General features: G+C 40.0%; 1 pseudogene across 1 annotated transcript; it reads left to right on the top strand.

Annotated features, from left to right (window-relative positions):
* Window positions 1–5,989: 5,989 nt before the first annotated feature.
* LOC308557427 (la-related protein 7 pseudogene) lies at window positions 5,990–7,733 on the top strand (annotated as a pseudogene). The gene has a single exon. The product of its transcript is annotated as a la-related protein 7 pseudogene (transcript).
* Window positions 7,734–12,798: the final 5,065 nt, after the last annotated feature.

Genomic DNA, 12,798 nt, shown 5'->3' with positions numbered 1-12,798 from the left:
GTAGTAAGGCATTGAGTTAGATACTGTATGAGTCAGAGTCTTCACAAGGAAGTCACTTGAGTATTTAAAACAGAGGAGCCTGATTCAGGAAATCTGTTACCCTGGGGAAGGCAGAGCTGAAATGCCAGACAGCAGACAGGGAGACAACCCAGAGGTTAACGCTGGCAGCACCACCACCCCTAGGCCAAAGTGAGGAGGCAAAGGTGAAGGTCATCAGAGGGGAGTTGAAAAAGACTCATCTGTTGCATCTGGCATTGCCAGGGGCAGATAAGGTGCAGGAGAAATCCCCTGGCTTCTCCCTCCTCCATCATCTCCCACTAGTGTCCACCCTCGCCATTCCCAGCTGGGAAACTAGCCTACATGGTTCATGGCTTCTGCAGTGCAGAGTGGAGCAGGGGAAAGATGAGGAAGGAATCCCAGCACCAGCACAAATATTGTCTGCTTTAGTCTGACGCCCTTCCTACCTCACTTCAGGTGAGAACTTACCACTGGCTCACACTGGGATGACCAAGAGGCTCTCCTGCGGTACGTGCCTCTGTTCAAAGCAAGTAGGTTCAGCCCTGACTGCTCCTTGAGTCTTGACAGTGTTGCTCTGCTGCATTACTTAAAGTAATATTTCATTTTGGCCTTACACATTTTTTAAAGGGCCCACTTGGCTTATAGTCTGGGTGTTCTGCTGTAATTTATCCATTGGCCTTTGGGCAGAGCACACTTTATAACAACATCAGAAGCAGGTTAAGTGGAAGCCCAGTAGGTAAGTCGTTCATGGCACCAACCTATGAGGGGCACTAAGATCATTGGGGCATAAAAACATTTCTGGAAATGTCACTAACTGAGGAAAAAACACCCCAAATCTTTGACTTTCTAAAATTCTGCTAAAGATATGCACTTTATCTGGTTGAACTTTTAAATCCACTTTTGACACTGCATCCCTCCATGCCCCAAGCGAAAGGCTGCTCTTTTTATCATTTTGGAAACAGAAAACCAAATCCAAACAGGACAGGAAATCTGTTGGCTCACATAATTAAAAAAGAAGGTTCACGGTGAACATCAGCCAAGTTTTGATCTACAGCCCAATCATGCACCCAAGTCCCTGCCCTCATCATTGTTGGCTTAATGGCTGCAGGACAAGGGCCAGCAGCATGCCCAGGAGGAGAGAAAGTAGGTCTCTTCCCTCAACACTAGAAATTAAGGATCACCAACAGTTACTGGCCAGGCTTGGGCTTCTTTGGAAATACAGTTTCTTAAAAATTTAGTGATCCCTCCCCCCATTTATCTGGTTGCTAATGCAAAACCTAAGGTGTTTGAAATATATGCAGGGAGTGGGGGTGCTCAGACCTAATCTTATTTGCTGTTAGGAGAGATGTTCCACCTTCCTGCTTTCTCTGCCACCAACCTTAGCTTGTGAAGGAGAATTTAGCTTTTCCAACCTTGAAAGTCTTCAGATTATTGGGCTCCCACATACTATGGATAGCCAGTTCCACAGAAAAGTATCTTTTAGCAAAGCCAGACAGTAGAAACCTCTTAACCAACATGGTACAACTGCTTGTTGGTCAATTTCAATTCAAAGGGAAACATAAAAGTACACATATATTATAAATGTTTTAACTCATCTTTCACAGTTTTGGTGTGAGGCCAAGGCCTTTTCTTCAAGTGTGGATCTTTTGCACATAAACTTCAGTCATAATACATTGAGGCATCTAAGACTTACAATTTCTTTTATTTTTTTAATGTGGAGCAAGAATTTAAAGACCTTTGTGAAATATATGATAGAAATCCTTTTACATTTTTATAATTTCTCCTAATTTTTATAGTTTGAGAGAAATTTTTCTCACAATTGACCTTTACCAAGTCTTTCCAAAGCATGTAATTTAGCTTTTATAAGAGGGAAAAAAATCCCTTTAGTTTTATACTCATAGTTGATTGGTTCCTGTAATTCTGTAATATTTAATTAAAATTATATAATTACAATAAGCATACCTGGCATAAACACCTTTAGGAAGAGAGAGAAATAAATTAGGGGCTACATAGCTCAGTGGCAACAGGTGTGCTTGGTGGATTAAGGGCAGCACCCATAGCCACGAACATTCTCAGGACCATAGGCTTTAGTCAGGATGTTTTACAGAAGAATGCAGCTTTTTTTTTTTTTAATATATCTTTATTGATTTCAGAGAGAGGAAAGGAGAGGGAGAGAGAGAGAGATAGAAACATCAATGATGAGAGAGTCATTGATTGAGCCCACAACCCGGGCATGTGCTCTGACTGGGAATCAAACCCCGATCGCCTGGATCCTAGGTCGACGCTCTACTGCTGAGCCACGCCCAGCCAGGTGAGAATGGAGCATTTTAAGTGGCAAAACAATCAATTAAGCAGCAGAGGTTGGTCAGCAACTATTGTATTATGTTCCTTTTATGCTTTCAGAAAGGCCACTCACAGCCTAAGTTTCTATAGCTTACATAAGACTTAACTCAAGGGCACAATATATACTGTATCCCCCCAAAAATGTATACACACTCAGAATAATTATAAAGGCAGTGTTTATTAAAATACATTTCATTTTCCAAATTGAGCTGTCATCTGTTAAAGTGTGTGTATATTTTGGGGGAGACATCCTATATATTCAAAATCTCCAAAATCCTGAATTTTTTCATACTAGATTTCTTAATGCTCTAGCCTTGATAGAAATGTGGACAGAGTACCAAAGTACAATAGGAAATATTTGAACCATTTCTTTGCTGCAACATGCAAAAGTCTCTAACTTCCCAGCTTGGGATAGAATCATCCTTGCTACCCTCCAGCCTACATTCTCAGCTGAAACAATTCCACATTTTAGAATCTATTCTTTGTAACACCTCATTTTCTGATAAGAAATTCTGTATGAGTTCTGCTACTTTTTGTTGCAACTCATAGAAAAGACTTAAACTGGCGTAACCAATGAAGAAAATGTATTAGCTCATATAAAAACTTCAGAGGATAAGATTTCAGGCAAGGCTCAAGGATCCAGTACATAGTTGTGTAGTTGTGTGCTGCTCAAAGGTTCCTGAGCAAGAGGGTAAGTGGGAGCTCAATCCATTTCACCCCTCAATATGCCCAAGCATGGAGCTGGGTCTACCTGGAGGAAGGAGTGCCATTGTATTCACAAAAAGGAGCCTCTAACAGCAAAGCCTGCTTCTGCAAGGTGTATTTGCTGTTTATCAACCCCAAAGTAACTTATCTGCTAATAGCAGGAGGCCCAACAGCTGATTCTTATCTTTACTTTTCCCTATTTGTTCTGCATTTCATGATGTCGGCAACATCAATAGGTTGACTCCACTCAAGCATACGTGAAGGCCAGCATTGACCAATTTTCCTTTTTATTATCCAGTGGAAGAGTGAAGTCCCCAATCACTGAATAGGCTGACCTCACATTGAGTCAGTCTGTATCATGTATCAGTCACTAAACAAATCACTGTGGCAGAGGGACTAATATATACTGGTTGGCTAAGGTAGGATTTACATCTGCAATTTTGCTATTTGTTTTCTTTCATATATCTTAGGTCTTTTTTGTTTATCTATTACTGCCCTTTGATTTAAATAAATATTTTCTAGTATATCATAATTTGCTTGTTTCTTTTAGTGTATTTTTTCCTCTTGTTTTCTTCTTGGATGTTCTAAGGATTATAATTAACATCTTAATTTAAAATAATCTAGCACAGATTAATATCAACTAATACATTTCTGTCCCCTCCTCCTCCTTCATGCCATTGTTGTCTCTATGAATTAGGAGACACATCAACCTCTCTGGTCTTGATGGAGGGGCTGTGTAAGAGCTTCCCCTTTGTAAACTGTGTGTCGGGTGTCTTTGGCAGGCCAGCGGGAGTCAGAGCCGGTGCAGGACATGGGAAGTCCTGGTGCAAGCCATTGTGGGGCTTGTGTTATTTGACTGGATGGAGCCAGAGTGGTTGTGGGCCACTGTGGGGCCTGGGGGTGGGGGTTGCTGCACCAGGGCCACCTTGGAAGACTAGCTGGAGCTGGAATACATGTGGGCTATGGGGATTTCTGGGGTCAAGCTGTTGCAGTAGCCTTGGTGGGCTGGCTTGGGCTGTAGTTGGAATTGGCTCAGGCCTCAGGGAGACCTGGGGGTAAGGTTGCAGTGGGAACACCTTGGAAGGCTGACTGGAGCTGTAGTTGAAGTAGGCTAGGGTAGCAGAGAGTCCCAGGAGCAAGCTACACTGGGCCCAGAGCTATAGCTAGAGTGGGAATGGGCTGCGGGGAGTCCTGAGGCAGGCCGTGCCAGTGCCCAAACCTATAACTTTAGTGGGCTGGGCCATGGGAAGTCCTCGGGGAAAGCTGCACTGAGGCTGGGAGCTGTGGCTAGGGTGGGTGTGAGCCACAGGGAATCTCAGGAATAAGTTGTGTAGTTGGTATGGGTCTTGGCTGCATTGGGATGGCCTTGGCTAGCTGCCTAGAACACCTGGATCATGCTCCTACCCATGCAGTCAAGCTGAAGGCAGAATGCAACAAATGGTGCTCTCCAGTGCCTCCCACCTGGGAGAGGGTTCTTGTAGTTCCCCTTCCATTTTTCAGATGCTCTAGGGTTAGTAACTGGATTTCCTTACCATATAGTCTAGGTATCCTTTAAACCACTATCTTTTCACTGTGTCCCAGGGTGGGTGTGTCTGCACACAGCCCCTCAGTAATCCTATGTAGCTGCAGGTTGGTGCATTGGGGGTGGGTTCTTACCATACTGTGTCTCCATCTATGTTGTTTCTCTCTTGTTTGTTGTGCATGCACTGTTCACTCAGCCTTTAGTCCTTCTTCAGGGGGAAATGCTCTGTCTATTGGGATAGATTTGGTGTGTTTGTGGGAAGAGGTGAGTTCAGGGCCCTTCTACACCACTATCTTGGTCCCCTCCTATACTGTCTTTTATATTATGCAGTTACCATTATCAGTGCTCTTTATTTTATGTAGATTCAAGTTATTGTTTAGTGTCTTTTCATTATAGACTAAAGGACTCCCCTTAGTAATTCTTATAGGGAAAGTCTGCTAGTGAAAAATTTTCTCCAGTTTTATCTGGGAATACCTTAATTTCTTCTTGTTTTTTGTAAGATAGGTTTATTGGATATAAAATTCTTGGTTGACTTGTCTTTCAGCACTTTATTTCATCCTGCTGCCTTCTGGCCTCCATAGTTTCTGATAAGAAGTCAGCTGTCAGTCTTATTGAGGCTTTCTCTACACTTAATGAGTCCTTTGTCCCTTCCAGCTTTCAAGATTCTCTTTGTCCTTTGACAGTTTGACTATGATGGGTCTAAATGTGGATCTTTAAGTTTTTATCCTATTTAGACTTATTGAGTTTCTTGAATGTGCAATTAATGTTTTTCATCAGATTTGGAACTTTCAAAATATTATTTTTGCCCCTTCATTTCTTCTGTGTCTCATATTATACATGTTTTGGTATACTTGATGGTGTTCCACAGGTCTCTGAAACTCCTGTTTATTATTATTTTTTCATTCTCTTTTCTTTGTTTCTCAAGATGGATGATCAATTGACTTTTAGGTTTGCTGATTCCTTCTGACAGTTCAGATCTGCTGTTCAGGTTCTCTACTGAACTTTTAATTCAATTCGTCAACTTTTTGGTACTTTGTGAATTTCTTCTTTTTAAAAATAATTTCTCTTTCTTTATTGGTACTCTATTTAGTGACACATTGTTTTCTTACTTTCCCTTAATTATTTAGATGTAGTTTTCTCTAGTTCTCTGAACATATTTATAATTTTTAATTTGAAATCTTTGTCTAGTAAGTCCAATGTCTGCGTTTTTTCAGAGACAGTTTCCCCTGATAGTGTATGCTGGGGGAGGGCATATTTTCCTGTAGTAATATTTTGTTGTTGTTGAAAAGTGGACATTTAAAATTATATATTGTAGGACACAACCACAACTGTAAGATTTAGGAGATGGAAAGGGCTCAGGGACACAATCTCTGGCCCTCTATTTTGGGAATTAAGTGAAGAATGGAAACTGAAAGAGGAAATCAAGAAAAAACAATGTAAGAGGAAAGTACTGAAAATAAAAAAAGGTATAGAAAAAGAAATTGTTCCAAGTTAAACAGGTGCTTGTAACTGGGCTTCTGGTTTGGAGATGCAAATCATTACAAGGATAGATTTATTTGAGAGCAGATAAAAATATCTGGAGATGGATATGTTGATATATCACTTCTTGTGTCATTAACAAAATGAAAAATTGACCACTGATGGAAAGTTAATAACCAGAGCACTAAAAAGTTCAACTGTGTAGAACAGAATTTAGAAGGCACCAGGATCGGGAGGGGAAAAAAGCCTCTGGGCGAAAGACCAAAGGATGCAGATAGGCAGACAGTGAATGTGGAGCTACTACCCAAAAATATTAATTACAGCTGGATTGAAAGAGTGTTTGGGAAATGTGGCAATGCTGTTTATATAAGCCTACTGCCTTATAAGTCTACTGGAGAGCCAAAGGGATCTTTCAAATTTGCCTTTGTGGAATTTGAAACAAAAGAACAAGCAGCAAAAGCTATTGAGTTCCTTAACAACCCACCAGAAGAAACACCAAGAAAACCAGTTATATTTCCTAAAACTGAAAAATAAACCCATTCCTGCCCTTAGAGTAGTGAAGAAAAGCAAAAGAAAAAGAAGAAAGGCCAAGTGAAGAAAAAAGACAGTGTCCAGAGGGAAGAGTGAAACATGGACACAGGCAAGGAGAACAGCACCTACAAAGTGAAGAGACCCAGGACCATGTTTGAGGGCTCCGATAGAAAGGGCATTGGAACCCCCAAAGCCACCATCAAAGACAAAGAAAAAACAGGGAAGAGCTGAAGTGACTAGCTTACCTTTGTTCAGAGCACAGAGGAGGATGAGAAGTAGTTCTGATGATGCAGGATCAAAACTCAAGAAAATGGTTCATAAAGAAAACCTTAAAAAAACCTCAGAAGTGTACAAAGAAAATAGATATAGAAGTCTCTACTGAAGAAGAAAAGGATACAGGAGATATAAAAGATGGATTGCTTTTAAAAGCAAAAAGGAAGCATAAGAAAAAACACAAGAAGAGACATAGAGTGGGAGAAGATTTTATAACACTACAAGTACTATCCAAGAGTGAGTGGATGGACTTCAAAAAAAAAAAAAAAGTGTATTTAGCACTACAAAAAAAGCCAGTATGGCTTCTGTAGGGGAAAAAAAACACAACAAAAAAAAAACAATATCCCAAATAAAATCAGAGTCATAAATGGAAATAGGCCATGGAGTAACTAATAAGTCTGGAATAAAAAATGAAAAAACAAACAGTGAAGACTACTGTCCTCAAGAGAAGATTAATGCAGCAGGGCCACAGTTTGTGAGTGGCATGATTGTAAAGATCATTAGCATTGAGGCTCTGATTAGCAGGAAACAAGTCAGGAACACTTTGGCAACAGTCTCCAAAGTTGTTTATGTCAGTTTGCTAGGAGATACAGAATGCCATGTGAGATTTCAGTCTCCTGAAGATGCTCAAGCAGTATTAAATGCACATACAGAAATTAAAAAGAAACTGCTGGAAACTCGAGATCCTTTCTGGCAATCTTGAACAGAGGTATTGGCAAATTTTGATAGATAGGCAGCCAAACTTAATCAGCCTTGTGAAAAGAAAAGAGGCACTGAGAAGTCAGTCACCAACGCTGAAAAGATTAGACTTGCAAAGACTCAACAAGCAAGTAAGCATATTAGATTTTCTAAATATGATTGAAAAAAAACTGGTTTACCTCTAAAGATTTCACTGGATGCTTGACTATTCTTAAGAAATCCATTTTTATTAAGGTAGTAATGCATAGTGAATTTTTTTAAAAAACCTACATTTACTTAAAAGAAATATTTTTGTTCTTTAACTTATTATAAGACATTTTTCTAGAAACAAGTACATTGTATACCACAATTTTTCATTAAACATTCTATTTGTTGAAATTATCGTACATAAATCAACCTCAAAGTAATTTAGTACATAAATGTTTTGAACATTGTTGTTAATTTTGTTTTTCGATATTACTAAAACAATAACATCTGCAGAAAAATCAGTACTGCATAAATATATAGTTTAGAAAAAAAATGTTTAACAGTGGACTTTCACTGTACTTAATATTTTATAGTTTGCTTTTTCCATTTCAAATATCCTAGATATGATTTCATGTTGATTTATACAGAGACGTATGTGTGATGATTCATTCTATCTATTGCACTTTGCCTCCCTAAGTTTCCAATGAAAGACCATATGACCGGTTTTTAATTAAAACATTAAATTAAAAAAATTTTTTAAATGTAGAAACTCCGGAAATCAGACTTTCCCTCTCCATGGTTTGTTGTTGTTGTTCATTGTTTTTGTTGCTGCTTATTTCTTTAGTGTCATTCATAGACTGATTCTGTAAAAATTTCTATTATTTCTTGTGCATAGCAAACGAAGTCTCTGCTCAGTTAGCTTAGTGGTCAGCTAATAATTGAACATATATTTTCTGAAATGCCTTACATCAACAATTTTCCTATTCTTTGTCTAAGGGTCAGTGTGTTGGAGTATGCCTTCAACACTCTGGCATACATGGATTAACTATGCCTTAGCCTACACTTCCTGCTTGTACAAAGGCTCTAGTCCAGCCAGAGATTAGAGATGAGGTCACTTCTTCCCAGGTTTTCCCAGAGCATGTGCACAGCTCTGCACATAAGCATGTATTTCTAGATTTCTAGCATTGCCAGAGCTTTTTAAAGACGTTTATGAACATCTCATTTCCCAACTTTTACTTTTGAGTCTTCTGGTCAGCCTCTTATTAATCTCAAATGGTATTGCTACCTCAAGCTGCAGTGCTAAACCATTGCTGCTGATTGTTTTCTACAAATGCCTTCACAATACAGCTATTCACACTGAGCGAGCTCTGAATTAGGTTACATAAAGACAAAATTCAAGAATAGAGATTTTCAGGGAACTATCAGGCAGGTCAAACAGTGACAGTTATCTGGTAATAGGGCTTTGGGAAAGCTCTAACCCCACTCTGTACCATTCCCCGTGGCAGCTAGGTTTTTAGTTTCTACTGTGATTGTGGAGCTATGATTTTCAAGATTGCAGTGGAGGTGGGTGAGAGTGACAGGAAAAGAGAAAAGCAAAAGCTTTAGCAAAATAGAAACAGTTAGTTAACTACATGGGAGCTCCCATAAGACTGTCGGTTGATTTCTCAACAGAAATATTTCAGGCCAGAAGGGACTGGCATAATATACACAAACTGATGAAAAGCAAGAACCTACAACCAAAACTATTATACTCAGCAAGGCTATCGTTTAAAGTTGAAGAAGAAATACAGAGCCTCCCAGAGAAAAAAAGCTAAAAGAGTTCATTACCATCAAACCAGTATTATAAGAAATGTTAACGAGAAAGAAAAATAAATATAAACATAATTATAAAGAATAAATTGGCGATATATGTACCTATCAAAACCACTTTGAATGTAAATTGGTTAAATGCTCTAATCAAAAGACTTAGGGGCCCAGCCAGCATGCCTCAGTGGTTGAGTGTGGACCTATGACCAAGGGGTCATGGTTCAATTCCTGGTGAAGGCACATGCCTGGGTTGCAGGCTCAATCCCCAGTAGGGGGTGTGCAGGAGGCAGCTTATAGATGACTTTCTCTCATCATAGATGTTTCTAACTCTTTTTCCCTCTCCCTTCCTTTCTCTGAAATGAATAAAAACATATATTTTTAAAAAAGACATATGGTAGCTGAATGGATAAGAAAACAAGACCCATATATATGCTATCTACAAGAGACCTACTACAGATTGAAAGACACACACAGACTGAAAATAAAGGCATGGAAAAAGGTATTTCATGCGAATTGAAATGAAAAAAATACCTGGGGTAGCAATACTTATATCAGACAAAATAGACTTTAAACCCAAGTCAACAATAAGAGATGAAGAAAGGCATTACATACTGATAAAGGTATCGATAAACATTTATCCACCCAACATAGGAGCACTTAAATAGGAGCTAGAGGCCACAAAACTCCCTTCCCTTGGGAGTACAGACTGGCATCCAAAAGTTGTGATCTCAAACCCAGAGTGGAGGAGAAGGGAAGGAAAGCCAGTGCAGGGCAGGCAGAGGGAGCCAGGGGACAGTGTGCCTGTGAGGAAGGGACTGTGCCTTCCCAGGAAACACGTCTAATCATGGCAGACAGGACAGGACAATTTCATCCTGAGTGCTGACTGTGGGAAAGGCTGTCCCACAGTGTGTGGGTTCCCAATATAAAGAGGCCAGAAAGCTGCACTGAAAGGCCACCTACAAAGACCCTCTGATTTCCTGTAAGGAATTGTGTCAAGCCCCAGAAAGCATTTGGACTGTGTGGCACGGGGAAGGGGAAGAGAGCCCTCCTGCTGCCAGAAAGGGACCAGAGCTTCCAGTGGGGTAGATTGGAACACCAGTCACCGGAGAAAGACTGGAGCCACCAGTGGGGTGGATCAGCTCTCCAGCTGCTGCAGTTGCCAGTGCGATGAATCAGGGATTTTTGACCTGCTCTGAGGAAAGCCAGGATAGTGTGGAAGGAGCTGCCCCAGCTTTACTGAGATCAGCTGTGCAGGAGACCTGCATGGGGCTGACTTTGTGATCCTTCCTGCTTGGTACCAAGGCATGGGAGGGACAGGACCTCACAGGGCGGGTTCTGTGCCTGTTTGTTGCTTTGTGCGTTTTTCAGTTTTTGATTGCTGAATGGGCGTCCACCTTCCTGGCTTGCATTGGGAAGACAAACCAGCAAAAGCTGGGATTTGTGTTCATAGGGGAAAATTTGAAATGAGAGCCCCGTGAGGTCAGCCAACCAGGTCAGGGAAAGGAGGGGCGGAGCACACCTACCTCTCCTGAAGGCTAGGAGCACCACCTCCAACAGGAAAGGGGGTGGTTCAGCTTTCTGAAGCTCCAGATATCACACACAGGCACAGTTTTGAGGGGGAAGGGAGAACAGCTCACAGGATGACAATACAAGAATAAGCTTCTCAGGGACTGTTGATTAGAAACTGGAAGAAAAGCTTAAAACCCTGCTGAGGGCTGGACAGGCAATTTTTTTTTAATCAAACCCACTAAGCCCAAGCTGCTGAAACTGACCATACAGAAAAGGCAACAGACTGAATTCAATCTGAACCTGCAGCAGGCCATTTTATGGGGAACTAGAATTGGAGGATAGGGTAGAGACTGAGGAGTTGGCTTTGAAGCAGAGACTAATTTCCCCACAGTTAGTGACTAATAGCAAAACCTCTAAATAAGGGGAGCAATATCCCAAGCTATACTAGCCAGCCTGCACCCTAAAGACTACTCAGAAGACTCTGGAGTAAGACCAGGCAACCATGAGGGGAAAACAAAATAGCTGACAGGTAGAGGTGGTCCACAGAGAGCCTCAGATCAGCCAACTACCTAAGGACACCAGAGCCAAACCTACACAGCTCCTCACATTGGCTGATACACAAGTACCTTCCAGGAGAATGAAAATCAGCATACAAAACAGTGAGGTTAAGCCAACTTATGTTGGCTGCCCAGATGACACTCACCTGATTAACTTTTTTTTTTTTTGAAAAAAAAAAAAAGTTTTCTCTTTAAATTTTTTAATTGTTTTTAATTTTTTAATTAATTTTTTTAAATTTGTTTTTTCTTCCCTTTTTTGCCTTGTTTCCTTTTGATTTTAGTCCTATTACCAAGATTTTCTTGATATTCTCTGCTCAATTGCTGGGATATTATAACCAATAAGTTTACTGCTTTTTTTTATGGTTTCCCCCATATCTCTTATTGGACTCCCTCCCTGCCCTTGCTTTATCTCTCTCTCTCTTCTTGTTCCACTGGCTTCACTTTTTTTCTCTTTCTTTTCTATTTCTCCCCTTTTATTCTCTGTCTTCCTGTATCTGTTTGTTTGTTTCTGTTTGTCTCTTTATTTTATTTTTTTCAACTATTTTCCTATTCCTACACTCTACTCTTAATTTTTTGCTCGCCCTTCTTTCAGAATCTTTTCTCTGCCCTTTTGCTCTCCCAGTAGCTTCTCTATTTTTTTACTTATTATTTTCTTTTATTATTATTATTCTTTCTTTTTCTTTACTATTACCAATAATATCCTTTTCTCTCTCTCTTTTTTTGTTTTTTGGTTCTTTTTTGGTTCAGTATTTGTGTTCTCACTTTGCTCTCCCAATTCTACTTCCTCTTGGGGTATTTTCATTGTGATTGTCAGGATATTTTATAAAATACTGCTTGTTTTCTGGCAGTTGGGTTGTGTTTTGTTTTTCTTGCAAGCACCTGTACAACAGCTCACATGGTTGGGGCTGAGCCACACAGTTAGCCAACCTCAGAGGAGAGTCCTTTCAAGAATGGGTCAACAACAATCTAGACCCAATCACAACAGGAGAGGCTAAAGACAGACAAAATGGACACTCACAAAAAGGACATACCTAGTGAAAATAGCTCAGAAGTAGAAGGAAAACACACCTCTGGGGTAGAAAGTAGAAAGAGCATACACTACAAAGTCCCATTCCACAAGACTGGGCGACAGCAAATATATCCAATATACAGACACAAATACTAAAAGTCACTAAAATGGGGAGAAAAAGAAACAACCCCCAAACTAAAGAAAAGGAGAAATCACCTAAAAAAGACCTTGATGAGATGAAGTTAAACAAGTTATCAGAAATAGAGTTCAGAGTAATGTTTATAAAGATGCTCAAGGAAATAAATAAGAATAAGACACTTAATGGAAAGGTCCAGGAACTTAGTGAAAACATGAAAAAAGAGCTAAATATGATAAATAAG

Source organism: Miniopterus schreibersii, assembly GCF_964146895.1.
Source record: "Miniopterus schreibersii genome assembly, chromosome: 1".
Classification (NCBI taxonomy): domain Eukaryota; kingdom Metazoa; phylum Chordata; class Mammalia; order Chiroptera; family Miniopteridae; genus Miniopterus; species Miniopterus schreibersii.
This window is presented reverse-complemented; position numbering and strand designations above follow the sequence as displayed.